This window comes from Bufo gargarizans, chromosome 5 (genome assembly GCF_014858855.1).
Source record: "Bufo gargarizans isolate SCDJY-AF-19 chromosome 5, ASM1485885v1, whole genome shotgun sequence".
NCBI lineage: Eukaryota > Metazoa > Chordata > Amphibia > Anura > Bufonidae > Bufo > Bufo gargarizans.
Genome location: NC_058084.1, coordinates 304537681 through 304558111, shown reverse-complemented (window position 1 = coordinate 304558111; position 20431 = coordinate 304537681).

The window sequence follows — 20431 nt, the reverse complement described above, 5'->3', positions numbered from 1 at the left end:
TCTCTGCTGACATGAAGCCAGATTGTCTGTTACGGGACCTTTCTCCTCTGCCTGGGTTCTGGGCCTAAATTTATGAAAATTGACTCTTACAGTGGTGGGTGACGTGAAGCCTGATTCTCTGCTATGATATGAAGACTGATTCTCTGCTGACATGAAGCCAGATTCTCTGTTACGGGACCTCTCTCCTCTGCCTGGGTGCTGGGCCTAAATTTATGACAATGGACTGTTGCAGTGGTGGCTGACGTGAAGCCTGATTCTCTGCTATGACATGCAGACTGATTCTCTGCTGACATGAAGCCAGATTCTCTGTTACGGGACCTCTCTCCTCTGCCTGTGTGTGTGCTGGGCCTAAATATATGCCAATGGACTGTTGCAGTGGTGGCTGACGTGAAGCCTCATTCTCTGCTATGACATGCAGACTAATTCTCTGCTGACATGAAGACAGATTCTCTGTTACGGGACCTCTCTCCTCTGCCTGGGTGCCGGGGCCTAAATATCTGAGAATGGACTGTTCCAGTGGTGGGTGACGGGAAGCCAGATTCTCTGCTATGGAACCTCTCTCCAATTGATTTTGGTTAATTTTTATTTATTTAATTTTTATTTTAATTCATTTCCCTATCCACATTTGTTTGCAGGGGATTTACCTACATGTTGCTGCCTTTTGCAGCCCTCTAGCTCTTTCCTGGGCTGTTTTACAGCCTTTTTAGTGCCGAAAAGTTCGGGTCCCCATTGACTTCAATGGGGTTCGGGTTCGGGACGAAGTTCGGATCGGGTTCGGATCCCGAACCCGAACATTTCCGGGATGTTCGGCCGAACTTCTCGAACCCGAACATCCAGGTGTTCGCTCAACTCTATAGACAGGTTAAAAAAAATCCAAAATTTGTCTGTTAAATTTTCGGTTGAAATTCACCAATTTTTGGGTGTGATATACCACTGCTATACCTAGAAGACAGGTAAAAAAATTAAATAATTTGTCTGTTACATTTTTGGGTGAAATTCATCAATTTTTGGGTGTGATATACCACTGCTATACCTAGTAGATAGGTTAAAAAAAATCACTAATTTGTCTGTTACATTTCCGGTTGAAATTCACCAATTTTTGAGTGTAATATACCACTCCTATACCTAGTATATAGGTAAAAAAAATCACTAATTTGTCTGTTACATTTTTGAGTGAAATTCACTAATTCTGGGTGTGATATACCACTCCTATACCTAATAGATAGGTAAAAAATAAATCACTAAGTTGTCTGTTACATTTTTGAGTGAAATTCACCACTTTTTGGGTGATATACCACTGCTAAACATTTTAGACAGGTTAAAAAAAATCCCAAATTTATCTTTTACATTTTTGGGTGAAATTCACCAATTTTTGGGTGTGATATACTACTGCTATACCTAGTAGATAGGTAAAAAAAAATCACTAATTTGTCTGCTACATTTTTGAGTGAAATTCACCTCTTTTTGGGTGATATACCACTGCTTTACATAATAGACAGGTTAAAAAAAAATCCCAAATTTGTCTGTTACATTTTCGGGTGAATTTCACAAATTTTTGGGTGTGATATACTACTGCTATACCTAGTAGAGAGGTAAAAAAAAATCTATAATTTTTCGGTTACATTTTTGGTCGAAATTCCCCAATTTCTGGGTGTGATATACCACTGCTCTACCTAGTAGACAGGTTAACAAAATTCACAAATTTTTCTGTTACATATTTGGGTGAAATTCAACAATTCTAGATGTAATGTACCACTGCTATACCTAGTAGATAGGTAAAAAAAAACTAAAAAAACACCAATTTGTCTTTTACATTTTCGTGTGAAATTCACCAATTTTTGAGTGTGATATACCACTCCTATACCTAGTATATAGGTAAAAAAATAATCACTAATTTGTCTGTTACATTTTTGAGTGAAATTCACCAATTCTTGGGTGATATACCACTGCTTTACCGAGAAGACAGGTAAAAAAAATTCACTAATTTGTCTGTTACATTTTTGGTCGAAATTCACCATTTTTTGTGTGTCAGATACCACTGCTCTACCTATTAGACAGGTTAAAAAAATTCACTAATTTGTCTGCTACATATTCGGGTGAAATTCACCAATTCTGGGTATGATATACCACTCCTATACCTAGTAGATAGGTTAAAAAAAATCACTAAGTTGTCTGTTACATTTTTGAGTGAAATTCACCTCTTTTTGGGTGATATACCACTGCTATACATAGTATAACAGGTTAAAAAAAAAAAAAATTTGTCTGTTACATTTTCGGGTGAAATTCACCAATTTTTGGGTGTGATATACTACTGCTATACCTAGTAGAAAGGTAAAAAAAAAAATCAAATAATAATATAGGCTGGCTCACAGTATTTTTGCATCAAATGCAATATTTATTGTTATAAAATACAACTACGTATATGTCAACATATCAGCACAAATACATATATGTGTATACTGTATAAATATAAACAGTGCGGAGCCAAAATGTCCAGACAGGAATCCAGGAAAATCTTCGAGTTTGGATCTTTGATGCCTGCGGGTCTCAACTCGGAGATTGAAATTTTTGGTTTCCTATAGGGAGGATGGGTCGGTTTACATGGGAAGTCGATGCTAGGCTGGTTAACAGCGCACTGACTTCCCCTGCATTCCTTCCCATCCCCCCCAGTGCTACACTCTCCCGACAGTTCCTGAGCTAGTGATTTATTTTAGTATTTTAATTTGTCATTTTTAATGTCATTTTTTATGAATGATTTTTAATGTATATCCATATGGTGTGACATCATAGACTCCAGTGCAAGATATACTGGTGTTTAATATTGATTGTCTATGTGTTACTAATAGCCAGGGTGAAGATCAGGATTTTGTGGCCTATTAAGCTACACAGTCCAGGATCCAACCCATATCTTATGTCAAACCCGAAAGGGTATTTAAACTCATGACTAGTAGGTTCACATTCAGCATTTTACATTCAACTACTGAGGAAGGAACAACGTTCCGAAACGCGTCTAGTGTGTATTAGACCAAGGCTACTGGTGCGGTTTTTATCCTGCTAAACAAAGGACTTTTTCAACCATTGAAAGAAATCCTATGCTATCATCTACTTGTCCGCTTGTATATCAACGCCATAGAACAGAGTCAAACTACTGAGCAAACTCTGCTACATCAAGCTCCGGTAACCTGACGGGCTCAAGCAAGTAACACCTTAGCTGCATTAACTTCCGCCAACCCTCCGGCTCCAAGCACCTACGTCACTAACCAGCGACTTGCCATCCAGCTGGTCACGTGGGACGCTGAGAGAACGAGTCGGAAGCCCGCTCATAGAGTGGAGAGAGAGCGAACGCTGCAATCTGTAAGGCAGTATTACCATCACCGTCAAAAGGTACCGAAACACAGAGCTTACTAATATAAGGATAACTTTTGAACCTATTTGGTTCCAACAAACTGGCAAATTGATATATAGTCCAAGGACATTTTCTGTGGTTCCAATTGAAAGTTTGCAGGTCCAGTATAGTCATAAGGTCTTATCTATTTTTGGAGTATTCCAGTTTGTATAAGTTAGTGCGTGAGCTCCGCACTGTTTATATTTATACAGTATACACATATATGTATTTGTGCTGATATGTTGACATATACGTAGTTGTATTTTATAACAATAAATATTGCATTTGATGCAAAAATACTGTGAGCCAGCCTATATTATTATTTGATTTATCTGTTTTCTTTCAGTTGGTAACTGAAAGGCTGAGCTCCAGTAGTTTGCTGGTGGAGCCTTTCTAATAGTATTTAGTAAAAAAAAAATTCACTAATTTGTCTGTTACATTTTCGGGTGAAATTCACCAATTTTTGAGTGTGATATACCACTCCTATACCTAGTAGATAGGTAAAAAAAAATCACTAAATTGTCTGTTACATTTTTGAGTGAAATTCACCAATTTTTGGGTGATATACCACTGCTATACCTAGTAGATAGGTAAAAAAAAATCACTAATTTGTCTCTTTTATTTTCGGGTGAAATTCACTAATTTTTGGGTGTGATATACCACTGCTATACCTAGAAGACCGGTAAAAAAAAATCACTAATTTGTCTGTTACATTTTTGGGTGAAATTCGCCAATTTTTTAGTGTGATATACCACTGCTATACATAGTAGATAGGTAAAAAAAATAATCACTAATTTGTCTGTTACATTTTCGGGTGAAATTCACCAATTTTTATCACCTAGTTGAGAGGTAAAAAAAATCCCGAATTTGTCTCTTACATTTTCGGGTGAAATTCACCTATTTTGGGTGATATACCACTGCTATACATAGTAGATAGGTAAAAAAAATAATCACTAATTTGTCTGTTACATTTTCGGGTGAAATTCACTAATTTTTGGGTGTGGTATACTACCTCTTTACCTAGTAGAGAGGTAAAAGAAACAATTTAACCTAAAATTGTCTGTTACATTTTTAGGTAAAATTCATCAATTTTTGGGTGTGATATCCCACTGCTATACCTAGTAGAAAGGTAAAAAAAATCACTAATTTGTCTGTTACATTTTTGAGTGAAATTCACCAATTTTTGGGTGATATACCTCTGCTATACATAGTAGATAGGTAAAAAAAAAAAATCACTAATTTGTCTGTTACATTTTCGGGTGAAATTCACCAATTTTTGTCTGTGATATACCACTGCCATACCTAGAAGATAGGTAAAAAAAAAATCCCGAATTTGTCTGTTACATTTTCGGGTGAAATTCACTAATTTTTGGGTGTGGTATACTACCTCTTTACCTAGAAGAGAGGTAAAAGAAACAATTTAACCTAAAATTGTCTGTTACATTTTTAGGTAAAATTCATCAATTTTTGGGTGTGATATCCCACTGCTATACCTAGTAGAAAGGTAAAAAAAAGTGTCAAATTTGTCTGTTACATTTTCGGGTGAAATTCAACAATTTTTGGGTGTGATATACTACTGCTATACCTAGTAGATAGGTAAAACAAAAATCACTAATTTGTCTGTTACATTTTTGAGTGAAATTCACCAATTTTTGGGTGATATACCACTCCTATACCTAGTAGATAGGTAAAAAAAAATCACTAAGTTGTCTTTTACATTTTTGAGTGAAATTCACCTCTTTTTGGGTGATATACCACTGCTATACATAGTAGACAGGTTAAAAAAAAAAAAAAAAATTTGTCTGTTACATTTTCGGGTGAAATTCACCAATTTTTGGGTGTGATATACTACTGCTATACCTAGTAGAAAGGTAAAAAAAAAAAATCACTAATTTGTCTGTTACATTTTCGGGTGAAATTCACCAATTTTTGAGTGTGATATACCACTCTTATACCTAGTAGATAGGTAAAAAAAAAAATCACTAAATTGTCTGTTACATTTTTGAGTGAAATTCACCAATTTTTGGGTGATATACCACTGCTATACCTAGTAGATAGGTAAAAAAAAAATCACTAATTTGTCTCTTTTATTTTCGGGTGAAATTCACTTATTTTTAGGTGTGATATACCACTGCTATACCTAGAAGACCGGTAAAAAAAATTCACTAATTTGTCTGTTACATTTTCGGGTGAAATTCGCCAATTTTTGAGTGTGATATACCACTGCTATACCTAGTTGAGAGGTAAAAAAAATCCTGAATTTGTCTCTTACATTTTCGGGTGAAATTCACCAATTTTTGGGTGATATACCACTGCTATACATAGTAGATAGGTAAAAAAAATAATCACTAATTTGTCTGTTACATTTTCGGGTGAAATTCACCAATTTTTGTCTGTGATATACCACTGCCATACCTAGAAGATAGGTAAAAAAAAAATCCCGAATTTGTCTGTTACATTTTCGGGTGAAATTCACTAATTTTTGGGTGTGGTATACTACCTCTTTACCTAGTAGAGAGGTAAAAGAAACAATTTAACCTAAAATTGTCTGTTACATTTTTAGGTAAAATTCATCAATTTTTGGGTGTGATATCCCACTGCTATACCTAGTAGAAAGGTAAAAAAAAGTGTCAAATTTGTCTGTTACATTTTCGGGTGAAATTCAACAATTTTTGGGTGTGATATACTACTGCTATACCTAGTAGATAGGTAAAAAAAAAATCACTAATTTGTCTGTTACATTTTTGAGTGAAATTCACCAATTTTTAGGTGATATACCACTGCTATACATAGTAGATAGGTAAAAAAAGAAAATCACTAATTTGTCTGTTACATTTTTGGGTGAAATTCATAAATTTTCTGGGTGTGATATACCACTGCTATACCTAGCAGATAGGTAAAAAAAAACAACTAATTTGTCTGTTACATTTTTGGGTGAAATTCATAAATTTTTGGGTGTGATAAGCCACTACTATACCTAGTAGAGAGGTAAAAAAAAGAAATCACTAATTTGTCTGTTTCCTTTTCGGGTTAAATTCACTAATTTTTGGGTGTGATATACCACTGCTATACCTAGAAGACAGGTAAAAAAAAAAATTACTAATATGTCTTTTACATTTTCGGGTGAAATTCATCAATTTTTGGGTGTGATATACTACTGCTATACCTAGTAGATTGGTAAAAAAAAACAAAAAAAAAAAAAAACACAAATTTGTCTGTTACATTTTCGGGTGAAATTCACCAATTTTTGAGTGTGATATACCACTCCTATACCTAGTATATAGGTTAAAAAAAATCACTATTTTGTCTGCTACATTTTCGGATGAAATTCATAAATTTTGGGGTGTGATATACCACTGCTATACCTAGTAGATAGGTTAAAAAAAAATCACTAATTTGTCTGTTCCATTTTTGGGTGAAATTCGCCAATTTTTGATTGTGATATACCACTGCTATACCTAGTAGATAGGTAAAAAGAAATTCACTAATTTGTCTCTTAAATTTTTGGGTGAAATTCGCCAATTTTTTTATTTGATATACCACTCCTATACCTAGTAGATAGATAAAAAAAAATCAATAATATGTCTGTTACATTTTTGACTGAAATTCACCAATTTTTGGGTGATATACCACTGCTGTACCTAGTAGAAAGTAAAAAAAAAAGTCCCAAATTTGTCTGTTACATTTTTGGTCGAAATTCACCAATTTTTGGGTGTGATATACCACTGCTCTACCTAGTAGACAGGTTAAAAAAATTCACTAATTTGTCTGTTACATATTTAGATGAAATTCACCAATTCTGGGTGTGATATACCACTGCTATACATAGTAGACAGGTTAAAAAAAATCCCAAATTTGTCTGATACATTTTCGGGTGAAATTCACCAATTTTTGGGTTTGATATACTACTGCTATACCTAGTAGAGAGGTAAAAAAAAGTGTCAAATTTGTCTGTTACATTTTCGGGTGAAATTCAACAATTTTTGGGTGTGATATACTACTGCTATACCTAGTAGATAGGTAAAAAAAAAATCACTAATTTGTCTGTTACATTTTTGAGTGAAATTCACCAATTTTTGGGTGATATACCACTGCTATACATAGTAGATAGGTAAAAAAAGAAAATCACTAATTTGTCTGTTACATTTTTGGGTGAAATTCATAAATTTTCTGGGTGTGATATACCTAGTAGATAGGTAAAAAAAACAACTAATTTGTCTGTTACATTTTTGGGTGAAATTCATAAATTTTTGGGTGTGATAAGCCACTACTATACCTAGTAGAGAGGTAAAAAAAAGAAATCACTAATTTGTCTGTTTCCTTTTCGGGTGAAATTCATCAATTTTTGGGTGTGATATACTACTGCTATACCTAGTAGATTGGTAAAAAAAAACAAAAAAAAAACACAAATTTGTCTGTTACATTTTCGGGTGAAATTCACCAATTTTTGAGTGTGATATACCACTCCTTTACCTAGTATATAGGTTAAAAAAAATCACTATTTTGTCTGCTACATTTTTGGATGAAATTCACCAATTCTGGGTGTGATACACCACTCCTATACCTAGTAGATAGGTAAAAAAAAAATCACTAATATGTCTGTTACATTTTTTATTGAAATTCACCAATTTTTGGGTGATATACCACTGCTATACATAGTAGACAGGTTAAAAAAAATCCCAAATTTGTCTGTTACATTTTCGGATGAAAGTCACAAATTTTTGGGTGTGATATACTACTGCTATACCTAGTAGAGAGGTAAAAAAAAATCACTAATTTGTCTGTTACATTTTTGAGTGAAATTAACCATTTTTTGGGTGATATACCACTACTATACCAAGTAGATAGGTAAAACAAAATCACTAATTTGTCTGTTACTTTTTCGGGTGAAATTCACCAATTTTTGAGTGTGATATACTATTCCTATACCTAGTAGATAGGTAAAAAAAAACACTAATTTGTTTGTTACATTTTTGTGTGAAATTCACCAATTTTTGGGTGATATACCACTGCTATACATAGTAGACAGTTTAAAAAAAAAGTCCTGAATTTGTCTGTTACATTTTCGGGTGAAATTCACCAATTTTTGGGTGTGGTATACTACTGCTATACCTAGTAGAGAGGTAAAAAAAAAATCTATAATTTTTCTGTTACATTTTTGGTCGAAATGCACCAATTTTTGGGTGTGATATACCACTGCTCTACCTAGTAGACAGGTTAAAAAAATTCACTAATTTGTCTGTTACATATTCGGGTGAAATTCACCTATTCTGGGTGTAATATATTACTGCTATACCTAGTAGATAGGTTAAAAAAAAATCACTAATTTGTCTGTTACATTTTCGGGTGAAATTCATCAATTTTTTGGGTGTGATATACTACTGCTATACCTAGTAGATTGGTAAAAAAAAAACAAAAAAAACACAAATTTGTCTGTTACATTTTCGGGTGAAATTCACCAATTTTTGAGTGTGATATACCACTCCTATACCTAGTATATAGGTTAAAAAAAATCACTATTTTGTCTGCTACATTTTCGGATGAAATTCATAAATTTTGGGGTGTGATATACCACTGCTATACCTAGTAGATAGGTTAAAAAAAAATCACTAATTTGTCTGTTACATTTTTGGGTGAAATTCGCCAATTTTTGATTGTGATATACCACTGCTATACCTAGTAGATAGGTAAAAAGAAATTCACTAATTTGTCTCTTAAATTTTTGGGTGAAATTCGCCAACTTTTTTTATTTGATATACCACTCATATACCTAGTAGATAGGTAAAAAAAAATCAATAATATGTCTGTTACATTTTTGACTGAAATTCACCAATTTTTGGGTGATATACCACTGCTGTACCTAGTAGAAAGTAAAAAAAAAGTCCCAAATTTGTCTGTTACATTTTTGGTCGAAATTCACCAATTTTTGGGTGTGATATACCACTGCTCTACCCAGTAGACAGGTTAAAAAAATTCACTAATTTGTCTGTTACATATTCAGATGAAATTCACCAATTCTGGGTGTGATATACCACTGCTATACATAGTAGACAGGTAAAAAAAAATCCCAAATTTGTCTGATACATTTTCGGGTGAAATTCACCAATTTTTGGGTTTGATATACTACTGCTATACCTAGTAGAGAGGTAAAAAAAAAATCTATAATTTGTCTGTTACATTTTTGGTCGAAATTCACCAATTTTTGGGTGTCATATACCACTGCTCTACCTAGTAGACAGGTTAAAAAAATTCACTAATTTGTCTGTTACATATTCGGGTGAAATTCACCAATTCTGGGTGTGATACACCACTCCTATACCTAGTAGATAGGTAAAAAATAATCACTAATTTGTCTGTTACATTTTTTATTGAAATTCACCAATTTTTGGGTGTGATATACTACTGCTATACCTAGTAGAAAGGTAAAAAAAAAAATCACTAATTTGTCTGTTACATTTTCGGGTGAAATTCACCAATTTTTGAGTGTGATATACTATTCCTATACCTAGTAGATAGGTAAAAAAAAAACACTAATTTGTTTGTTACATTTTTGTGTGAAATTCACCAATTTTTGGGTGATATACCACTGCTATACATAGTAGACAGTTTAAAAAAAAAGTCCTGAATTTGTCTGTTACATTTTCGGGTGAAATTCACCAATTTTTGGGTGTGGTATACTACTGCTATACCTAGTAGAGAGGTAAAAAAAAAATCTATAATTTTTCTGTTACATTTTTGGTCGAAATGCACCAATTTTTGGGTGTGATATACCACTGCTCTACCTAGTAGACAGGTTAAAAAAATTCACTAATTTGTCTGTTACATATTCGGGTGAAATTCACCTATTCTGGGTGTAATATATTACTGCTATACCTAGTAGATAGGTTAAAAAAAATCACTAATTTGTCTGTTACATTTTCGGGTGAAATTCATCAATTTTTGGGTGTGATATACTACTGCTATACCTAGTAGATTGGTAAAAAAAAAAAAAAAAAAAAAAAATTTGTCTGTTACATTTTCGGGTGAAATTCACCAATTTTTGAGTGTGATATACCACTCCTATACCTAGTATATAGGTTAAAAAAAAAAACTATTTTGTCTGCTACATTTTCGGATGAAATTCATAAATTTTGGTGTGTGATATACCACTGCTATACCTAGTAGACAGGTTAAAAAAAAATCCCAAATTTGTCTGTTACATTTTTGGGTGAAATTCACCAATTTTTGGGTGTGATATACTACTGCTATACCTAGTAGAGAGGTAAAAAAAATCTATAATTTTTCGGTTACATTTTTGGTCGAAATTCCCCAATTTCTGGGTGTGATATACCACAGCTCTACCTAGTAGACAGGTTAACAAAGTTCACTAATTTTTCTGTTACATATTTGGGTGAAATTCAACAATTCTGGATGTAATATACCACTGCTATACCTAGTAGATAGGTAAAAAAAAACAAAAAAAACACCAATTTGTCTTTTACATTTTCGGGTGAAATTCACCAATTTTTGAGTGTGATATACCACTCCTATACCTAGTATATAGGTAAAAAAATAATCACTAATTTGTCTGTTACATTTTTGAGTGAAATTCACCAATTTTTGGGTGATATACCACTGCTTTACCGAGAAGACAGGTAAAAAAATTCACTAATTTGTCTGTTACATTTTTGGTCGAAATTCACCAATTTTTGTGTGTCAGATACCACTGCTCTACCTATTAGACAGGTTAAAAAAAAATCACTAATTTGTCTGCTACATATTCGGGTGAAATTCACCAATTCTGGGTGTGATATACCACTCCTATACCTAGTAGATAGGTAAAAAAAATAATCACTAAGTTGTCTGTTACATTTTTGAGCGAAAATCACCTCTTTCTGGGTGATATACCACTGCTATACATAGTAGACAGTTTAAAAAAAAATCCTGAATTTGTCTGTTACATTTTCGGGTGAAATTCACCAATTTTTGGGTGTGGTATACTACTGCTATACCTAGTAGAGAGGTAAAAAAAAATCTATAATTTTTCTGTTACATTTTTGGTCGAAATGCACCAATTTTTGGGTGTGATATACCACTGCTCTACCTAGTAGACAGGTTAAAAAAAAAAATCACTAATTTGTCTGTTACATTTTCGGGTGAAATTCTTCAATTTTCGAGTGTGATATACCACTCCTATACCTAGTAGATAGGTAAAAAAAAATCACTAATTTGTCTGTTACATTTTTGAGAGAAATTCACCAATTTTTGGGTGATATACCACTGCTATACCTAGTAGAGAGGTTAAAAAAAATCCCGAATTTGTCTGTTACCTTTTTTGTCGAAATACACCAATTTTTGGGTGTGATATACCACTGCTCTAACTAGTAGACAGGTTAAAAAAATTCTCTAATTTGTCTGTTACATATTCGGATGAAATTCACCAATTCTGGGTGTAATACACCACTGCTATACCTAGTAGATAGGTAAAAAAAAATCTATAATTTGTCTGTTACATTTTCGGAAGAAATTCACAAATTTTTGAGTATGAACAGGTAAAAAAAAATCACTAATTTGTCTGTTACATTTTCGTGTGAAATTAACCATTTCTGGGTATGATATACTACTGCTAATACCTAGTAGAGAGATAAAATAAAATCTATAATTTGTGTGTTACATTTTCGGGGGACATTCAATAATTAATGGCTGTGATAGACCCCTGCTCTACCTAGTAGACAGGTCAATAAATTTCACAAATTTTTCTGTTACATTCTTGGGTTGACATTTTTCAATTTTTGCCGTTAATAAACCTCTGCTCTGCATAGGTGACAAGACCAACATTTCTAAAAATAACAGGGACTTCAATTTCAAACATTTGTCTTTAATTGGCCCTTTTCTTCGATCCTTCTGCTTTAATAATTTGTCCCACATTTCCGCTTCATCCCATTGCAGCCATTGACCTCCCTTGGATGATGTCTCCCTTTCTCACACTCCCTCTCTGGTGTGGAACCCTAATTCGCAGATAACCGTGATCAACATGGTAGGCTCAGAAAAGAACATCGAAAGTTGATAGAGAAGATATTTAAATGGATGGTAGCAGGGCCTCTCCTGGCTAATCCAAATCCAAAATACCCCAGTGACTTTCCCTATAATTTTTAATTAATCATTCAAATAACAGGGCATCTTAAGAGTCCTGTTTTGTTATTTATCGTCACTACCTCTCCGAGTTGGGAGTGGGTAATTGCCGCGCACCCCCTCCTTTCCTTCAATTCTTCCGATTTAATAGCTTCTCCCACATTTCCACTAGATCACAATTAAAATCCATCCAGTGGTCTCTCTTTTTCACGCTCCCTTTGCGGGGTGGAACCCTGATTCTCTGCTAACCGTGATCAACATGGTAGGCGCAGAAAAGAATATTGAAAGTTGATAGAGCAGATATCCTATTGGATCGTGAACATCATGGGGACGTGCGACATGGTGGGGCAGTATGTTTGCACATGCCTACACGAACTGACTGACGAACTGCCCCCTGCAACTTCTGGGTCTCCAAATTGGGCCATGGCCTGAGCTTTCCTTTATGCCTTGGAGGTGCTTGCCCTTTACGCCTACGGTTCGGGCCTGCCCTGCAGCCAGTGTATTGTCTGAACGTGTCTTTACCACGACTAGAGGGGGTTATCACAGGTTATATTTCCCAATGTTTTGGGGTGTACCATAATTTTAAAAAATCCTAATAAATTTTAAACCAAAAAGCAGTATAGGCTACCTCCTCCTCCTCCACGTCTGCTTCCACCTACACTGCCACATCCACCACCTCCTCAACCTCCTACTCCTACAATCGTATTCACATAGTTGTACTTACAAGCGTAACTTGCTATATAGGCACATCACACAACCTCCAAGGCTTTGCTTCTTACTTCTTTTTCTTCTTTTCTTCTTTTCACCACCCCTAGATAAAACATTTAATCGCTCCAATAGTAAAGCACCGCTTGAAAAGTCAGCATAAAATGGTTTAATATACTCACAAACACAAGGCGGTAAAAAACAATAAAAGCAATCTACATAATCCTGCCCAACCCGGGTTTCGCTCCAAGCTTCGTCAGGGGCGTATCCCACATTTTACCTACAAACACTAAATACCCTGATACCCCTCCCCCATAACCCAAACGAGCGCATAAAAAGTTAAAACATAATCATACCCAGCGAAGTGACAGTCCCCACCCGCAACTTGAATAGATAACTTCCTCCAATGATGGCTTCTTTTAATTTAAAAGCTTTTCCTCCAATTCATTTCTTACATCGGACTCATAAATCTCCTACACCTCACTACTCTAGTATAAACCCTCCTTTTCCAATTGGTCAGTAGTAACTCATACTCCCTCCAACAGTACACACCTCACTCTCCTGATACACAATTCAGTGATACACCTCCTTTGTACTAAGATCACTGTTATTTCACTAGGCACGGTTTCAAATCTAATTCTACATTAAGCCCCTGCGGTTGAATAGTATCAAGCTCATAGATCCATTTGACCTCCCGCCTATCTATCTTCTGCACGGTATCTCCCCCCCTCCCCGCCAGTCACTTTTCACCAGTTCTAACCCGACAAACGCAGGTCCTCTGGGATCTTTCTGATGGACCTTTTTAAAGTGCATAGACACCCCATGGGTCTCCAGAACCTTTCTAATATTCTTAATATGTTCCTGTATACGGACCTTCAATTTTCTCATTGTGCGTCCTACATACAGTGTAGGTGGAATCCCTTCTCATCCCTTGAGAAAGCGACCACAAAACACGTGTCGGGATTCAGGACTGCTTTGGTCTGTATACCTTACTGCATTATCTCCTATATGCATTTATTTATCTTGAGGCACTATGCACTTTTTTTTGTCTATCCAGGGCTGGGGTTTATTGATACCCACAGCTTGGGGGGAGTAATTGTTATTTATATGTACCATTAATGGCAGTCCTGTGAATATCTTTCCTGTGAAATTTAATGTTACTGATAGATATATATATATATATATATATATATATATATATATATATATGTGTGATTTCAACAATGTTTTAAAACTATATGTTTAAAAAAATGTATAATCTTGTGTCATATAATTGCTGTCCTGATTTCTAGTTGTTTTGGGTGTACAGTGTAGGTGGAAGCAGCGGAAGAGGAGGACAAGGTAGCCAACACTGTTTTTTGGTTTTAATATATGTTTTTTTTTTATTAGGGTACACTCCAAAAGGGTGTGAAATATCCAAAATACAAGACTGAGCAATTGCGATGTAGAATAACAATGGCTAGTTGAGGCCGGTATACATGTCTATTTTGCATAAGGTACAGACAAGTCCTGTGGGATCCATGCCTGGTTCATTTTAATGAACGTGAGCTTGTCCACATTGACTGTGGACAGGCTGCTTCGCTTGTCTATGATAACGCCCCCTGCCGTGCTAAACACACGTTCAGATAATACACTTGTTGCAGGGCAGGCCAGCACCTCCAAGGCATAAAGGGCAAGCTCAGGCCATGTGCCCAATTTAGAGACCCAGAGGTTGAAGGGGGCAGATCTGTAATTCAGTACATGTAGGCGTGTGCACACATACTGCTCCACCATGTTGGTGAAATGCTGCCTCCTGCTAAGACGTTCCATATCAGCTGGTGGTGCTGGTTGTTGTGGCGTGCTGACAAAGCTTTTCCAAATTTTGCCCATGCTAACCCTGCCTTCTGAGGTGCTTTGTGCCCCAGCTGCGTTGGCGACCTCTTCCTCCTCCTCTGCCTTCACCTTGTGCTTCCATTGTGCCCCGCTGTCAGGGGGGAATGCCACCAGCAACGCGTCTACCAGTGTGCGCTTGTACTTGCGCATCTTAGGATAACACTCCAGTGACGGAATTAAGGATGGTACATTGTCCTTGTAATGGGAATCAGCACAAGTTAGAATGTGGGCAACTCGGCGGTCGTTCCAGAGACACTGCAGCATGTAATCGCTCATGTCGGCCAGGCTGCCCAGAGGGAGGTGTATCGTCTGTGTCCTCTGTATCCCCCCAGCCATGTACCAGTGATGGCCATGAGCTGGTCTGGATGCCACCCTACTGTAAACATGGTTCCTCCTCCTCCATCTCCTCCTCCTCATCCTCCACCTCCTCATCCTCGAGAACTGTGCCCTGGCTGGACAATTGTGTACCTGGCATTTGTGGGTTCTGGAACCCACCCTCAGAGCCACTTATGAATGACTGGCCGGAAACCCTATGAAATGATCCCTCCTCCTCCTCCTGTGTCTCATACTCTTCCATCATTGCCAGCAGCGTTTTTTCAAGGAAGCATAGAAGTGGGATAGTAGCGCTGTGAACGGCGTTATCGGCACTGGCCATGTTGGTGGAGTACTCGAAACAGCACAACAAGGAACACAGGTCTCGCATGGAGGCTCAGTCATTGGTGGTGAAGTGGTGCTGTTCAGCAGAGTGACTCACCCGTGCGTGCTGCAGATGAAACACCACTATCGTCTGCTGCTGCTCACACAGTCTGGCCAACATGTGCAAGGTGGCGTTCCACCTTTGGGCACGTCGCATATGAGGCAGTGAGCGGGAGGGCTGAGGTTACGCTGTAGCGCTGACAGGCGAGCAACAGCAGGGTGAGAACGCCGAAAGCGCGCACAGACGGCCAGGTCTGTTGTTCAAGGCCCGTCCACAGCTCCTGCCCATTGTGGGGTTTGTCCCCCAAACAGATAAGTTTTAAAACTGCCTGCTGTCGTTTAACCCCGGCTGTGCTGAAGTTGGTGGTAAAGGTGTTACGCTGACCGGATGAGGAGGCGGTAGAGAATGAGGAAGTGGAGTAGGAGGAGGAAGCAACAGTAGGCAAACTGAAGCGCCCAGCAATCCTTGGTGGTGGAAGGACATGCGCCAAACTGCTATCCGCCTCAGGCCCAGCCGCCACTGCATTAATCCAGTGTGCTGTTATGGAGATATAATGTACCTGACCGTGCTTACTGGTCCATGTATCCGTAGTAAGGTGCACCTTGCTACAGATGGCGTTGCGCAGTGCACACCTGATTTTGTCCCCCCACTTGGTTGTGCAGGGAAGGGATGGCTCTCCTGAAAAAGTAGAGGCGGCTGGGCATGACGTACTGTAGGACAGCCACCTCCATAAGGCCTTTAAAACTCTCCGTCTCCACCAGACGGAATGACAGCATTTCAAAGGCCAGTCATTTTGAAATGCTGGCATTCAGGGCCAGGGATTGGGGGTGGGTAGGGGGGTACTTCCTCTTCCGCTCCAGTGTTTAGAAGATGGAGAGCTGAACGCTTCTGTGGGACATTGTGCAGATGGTTGCTGACCAAGATGGTGGTTTTGCTGGTAGATCCTCTGTTTGCGCGGTGACAGCTGTCACTGTCACTCCAGAGGTGGATGAAGAGGAAGCAGGAGGAGCCAGAGACCTTTCTTTGTTTTTGAGGTGTCTACTCCAGTGGCAGGCGTACATCTAGGGGACGGCCGCTCCGCTTTTGCACCCTGCTCAGGTCACTTGCATGACCTTGAGTCCATGTGGGGTCAAGGGCCTCATCATCCTCCACATCATCTTCCCCCCAGTCTTCACCCCTGCCCTCCTTGTCAGTCTGCACACTTTCGAAAGTCACAGCAGTTGGCACCTGTGTTTCGGCATCATCCAAGACGTGCTGCAATGGTCCTCCCATGTACTCATCTTGAAACATAAGTGGTTGGGCATCGGTGAACTCAATCTCTTCCACTTCTGGGGCAGGGGTAGGTGGATGGCCCTAGGAAATCCTGCTAACAGTCATCAAAAAGCAGAAGAGACTGCTGCATGACTTGGGGCTCAGACTGCTCCTCCTGTGCCACATCCTCTTCTATCATTGCCAGCAGCGTTTTTTCAAGGAGGCATAGAAGTGGGATAGTAGCGCTGTGAACGGCGTTATCGGCACTGGTCATGTTGGTGGAGTACTCGAAACAGCACAACAAGGAACACAGGTCTCGCATGGAGGCTCAGTCATTGGTGGTGAAGTGGTGCTGTTCCGCAGAGTGACTCACCCGTGCGTGCTGCAGATGAAACACCACTATCGTCTGCTGCTGCTCACACAGTCTGGCCAACATGTGCAAGGTGGAGTTCCACCTTGTGGGCACGTCGCATATGAGGCAGTGAGCGGGAGGGCTGAGGTTATGCTGTAGTGCTGACAGGTGAGCAACAGCAGGGTGAGAACGCCGAAAGAGCGCACAGACGGCCCGGTCTGTTGTTCAAGGCCCGTCCACAGCTCCTGCGCATTGTGGGGTTTGTCCCCCAAACAGATAAGTTTTAAAACTGCCTGCTGTCGTTTAACCCCGGCTCCATCAGCAGCACCACGACCTGGGCCACGTCCCTTATTTGACACTCTCCTCATATTTCTCAAATTTAGGATCTTGCCCTAAATGGATGTTTTATTAAAAGCAGAATAGAACAACAGTATGTAAAGAGTGTATCTCACACGTACAGATGCAGACTAGGCCGCAATTAAAGATTTTTGCCCAAAATGGGTGTTTTATTAATAGCTGAATAGAACCACAGTATCTAAAGTGTGTATTTCACAATGACATATGCAGCAAAGGCTGGAAAATTTAGTTTTTTGCCCAAAATGGGTGTTTTATTAATAGCAGAATAGAACCAAAGTATGTAAAGGGTGTATCTCACACGTACAGATACAAACTAGGCTGCAATTAAAGTTTTTTGCCCAAAATGTGTGTTTTGCTAATATCAGAATAGAACCACAGTATGTAAAGGGTGTATCTCACACGTACAAATTCGGACTAGGCCGCAATTATAGATTTTTGCCCAAAATGGGTGTTTTATTAATTACAGAATATAACCACAGTATCTAAAGAACGGATCTCACAATGACATATGCAGCAAAGGCTGCAAAATTAAGTTTTTTTTGCCCAAAATGGGTGTTTTATTAATAGCAGAATACAACCACAGTATCTAAAGTGTGTATCTCACACGTACAGATGCAGACTAGGCCGCAATTTAAGATTTTTGCCCAAAATGGGTGTTTTATTAATAGCAAACTATAACCACAGTATGTAAATGGTGTATCTTTCACGTACAGATCCAGACTAGTCCGCAATTAAAGATTTTTGCACAAAATTTGTGTTTTTCTAATAGCAGAATAAAGCCACAGTATCTAAAGTGTGTATATCACACGTACAGCTGTAGACTAGGCCGCAATTTAAGTTTTTTGCCCAAAATGGTTGTTTTTCAAATAACAGAATAGAACCACAGTATCTAAAGTGTGTATCTCACAGGTACAGATGTAAACTAGGCCACAATTAAAGATTTTTGCCCAAAATTAGTGTTTTTCTAGTAGCAGAATAGAACCACAGTATCTAAAGTGTGTATCTCACACATACAGATCCAGACTAAGCTGTAATTAAAGATTTTTGACCCAAATTAGTGTTTTTATAATAGCAGAATAGAACCACAGTATCTAAAGTGTGTATCTCACACATACAGATCCAGACTAGGCCGTAATTAAAGTTTTTTGCCCAAAATTTGAGTTTTTCTAATAGCAGAATGGAACAACAGTATGTAAAGGGTGTATCTCACACGTACAGATCCAGACCAGGCCGCAATTAAATTTTTTTGCACAAAATGGCTGTTTTTCAAATAGCAGAATAGAAGTACAGTATCTAAAGTGTGTATCTCACACGTACAGATGTAGACTAGGCCACAATTAAAGATTTTTGCCTAAAATTTGTGTTTTTATAATAGCAGAATAGAACCGCAGTATGTAAAGGGTGTATCTCACACGTACAGATGCCAACTAGGCTGCAATTAATAGATTTTTGCCCAAAATTGGTGTTTTATTAATAGCAGAATAGAACCACAGTATGTAAAGGGATATCTCACATGAACAGATCCAGACTAAGCTGCAATTAAAGATTTTTGGCCAAAATTTGTGTTTTATTAATAGCAGAATAGAACCACAGTATCTAAAGGGTGTATCTCACAATGACATATGCAGCAAAGGTTGCAAAATTACGTTTTTGTCCAAAATGGGTGTTTTTTTTAAATAACAGAATATGACAGCAGTATATAATGCTTGAATTTCACACGTGCAGATGCAGCAAGGGCTGTAAAATGTGTATTTTGCATAAAAAGGGTGTTTTTTTAAATCCAGAAAATTGTAGCTGTATTTCTAGCTTAAATTGCACACTGACTAATGCGGCAGAGGCCCAAAATGAAGGATATTGCCAAATAAGGGTGTTTTATTAAAACCAGATTATTGCAGTATTTCAAACTTGAATTTGAATGTCACAAAAGCACAGATGCAGTTCTGGTGCATTGAGCTTGCATAAAATGGCCGCCGCCGCCCACCTAACTAACAGAGGGAAAAAAGTTATTTTTCTCTGTCACTGGGCTCAGGGCAGGGTAAAAAGATTGTGCACTGCACCCACACAACTAAATCTATGTAGATCGCTGAGTTCAGTTGGAGTTCTGATAACAGATTCAGTTCTATTCTCTCCCTCACAGCAGCAGCATCATCCTCTCGCTACACTAAGCACAGCAGAGTGACGTGCAGCGCTACGTGACTCCAGCTTATATAGAGGCTGGGTTACATGCTGAACTGGCCAATCACAGCCATGCCATTAGTAGGCATGGGTGTGATGGCTTCTAAGGTAACAAAGTTAAACGCTTGTTGATTGGCTGCTCAAAAAGCGCTAAGAAATGGCCGAACAACGAACCCGAACTTTTACTGAAATGTTCAGGTTCGGGTCTGGGGTCCAAAAATCCTGAAGTTCGGTACGAACCCGAACTTAACAGTTCAGGTTTGCTCAACCCTAGTTATGGAGAAGGGGTATGAGGGTATTTAGTGTTTGTGGGTAAAATGTGGGATACGCCCCTGACGAAGCTTGGAGCGAAACCCAGGTCAAGCAGGATTGTGGAGATTGCTTTTATTGCTTCTTGTGTTTGTGAGTATATTAAACAATTTTATACTGATTTCTCAAGTTGTGCTTTACTATTGGAGCAATGTTTTTTTCTAGCGGTGGTGAAAAGAAGAAAGAAGAAAAAGAGGTAATAAGCAAAGCCTTGGAA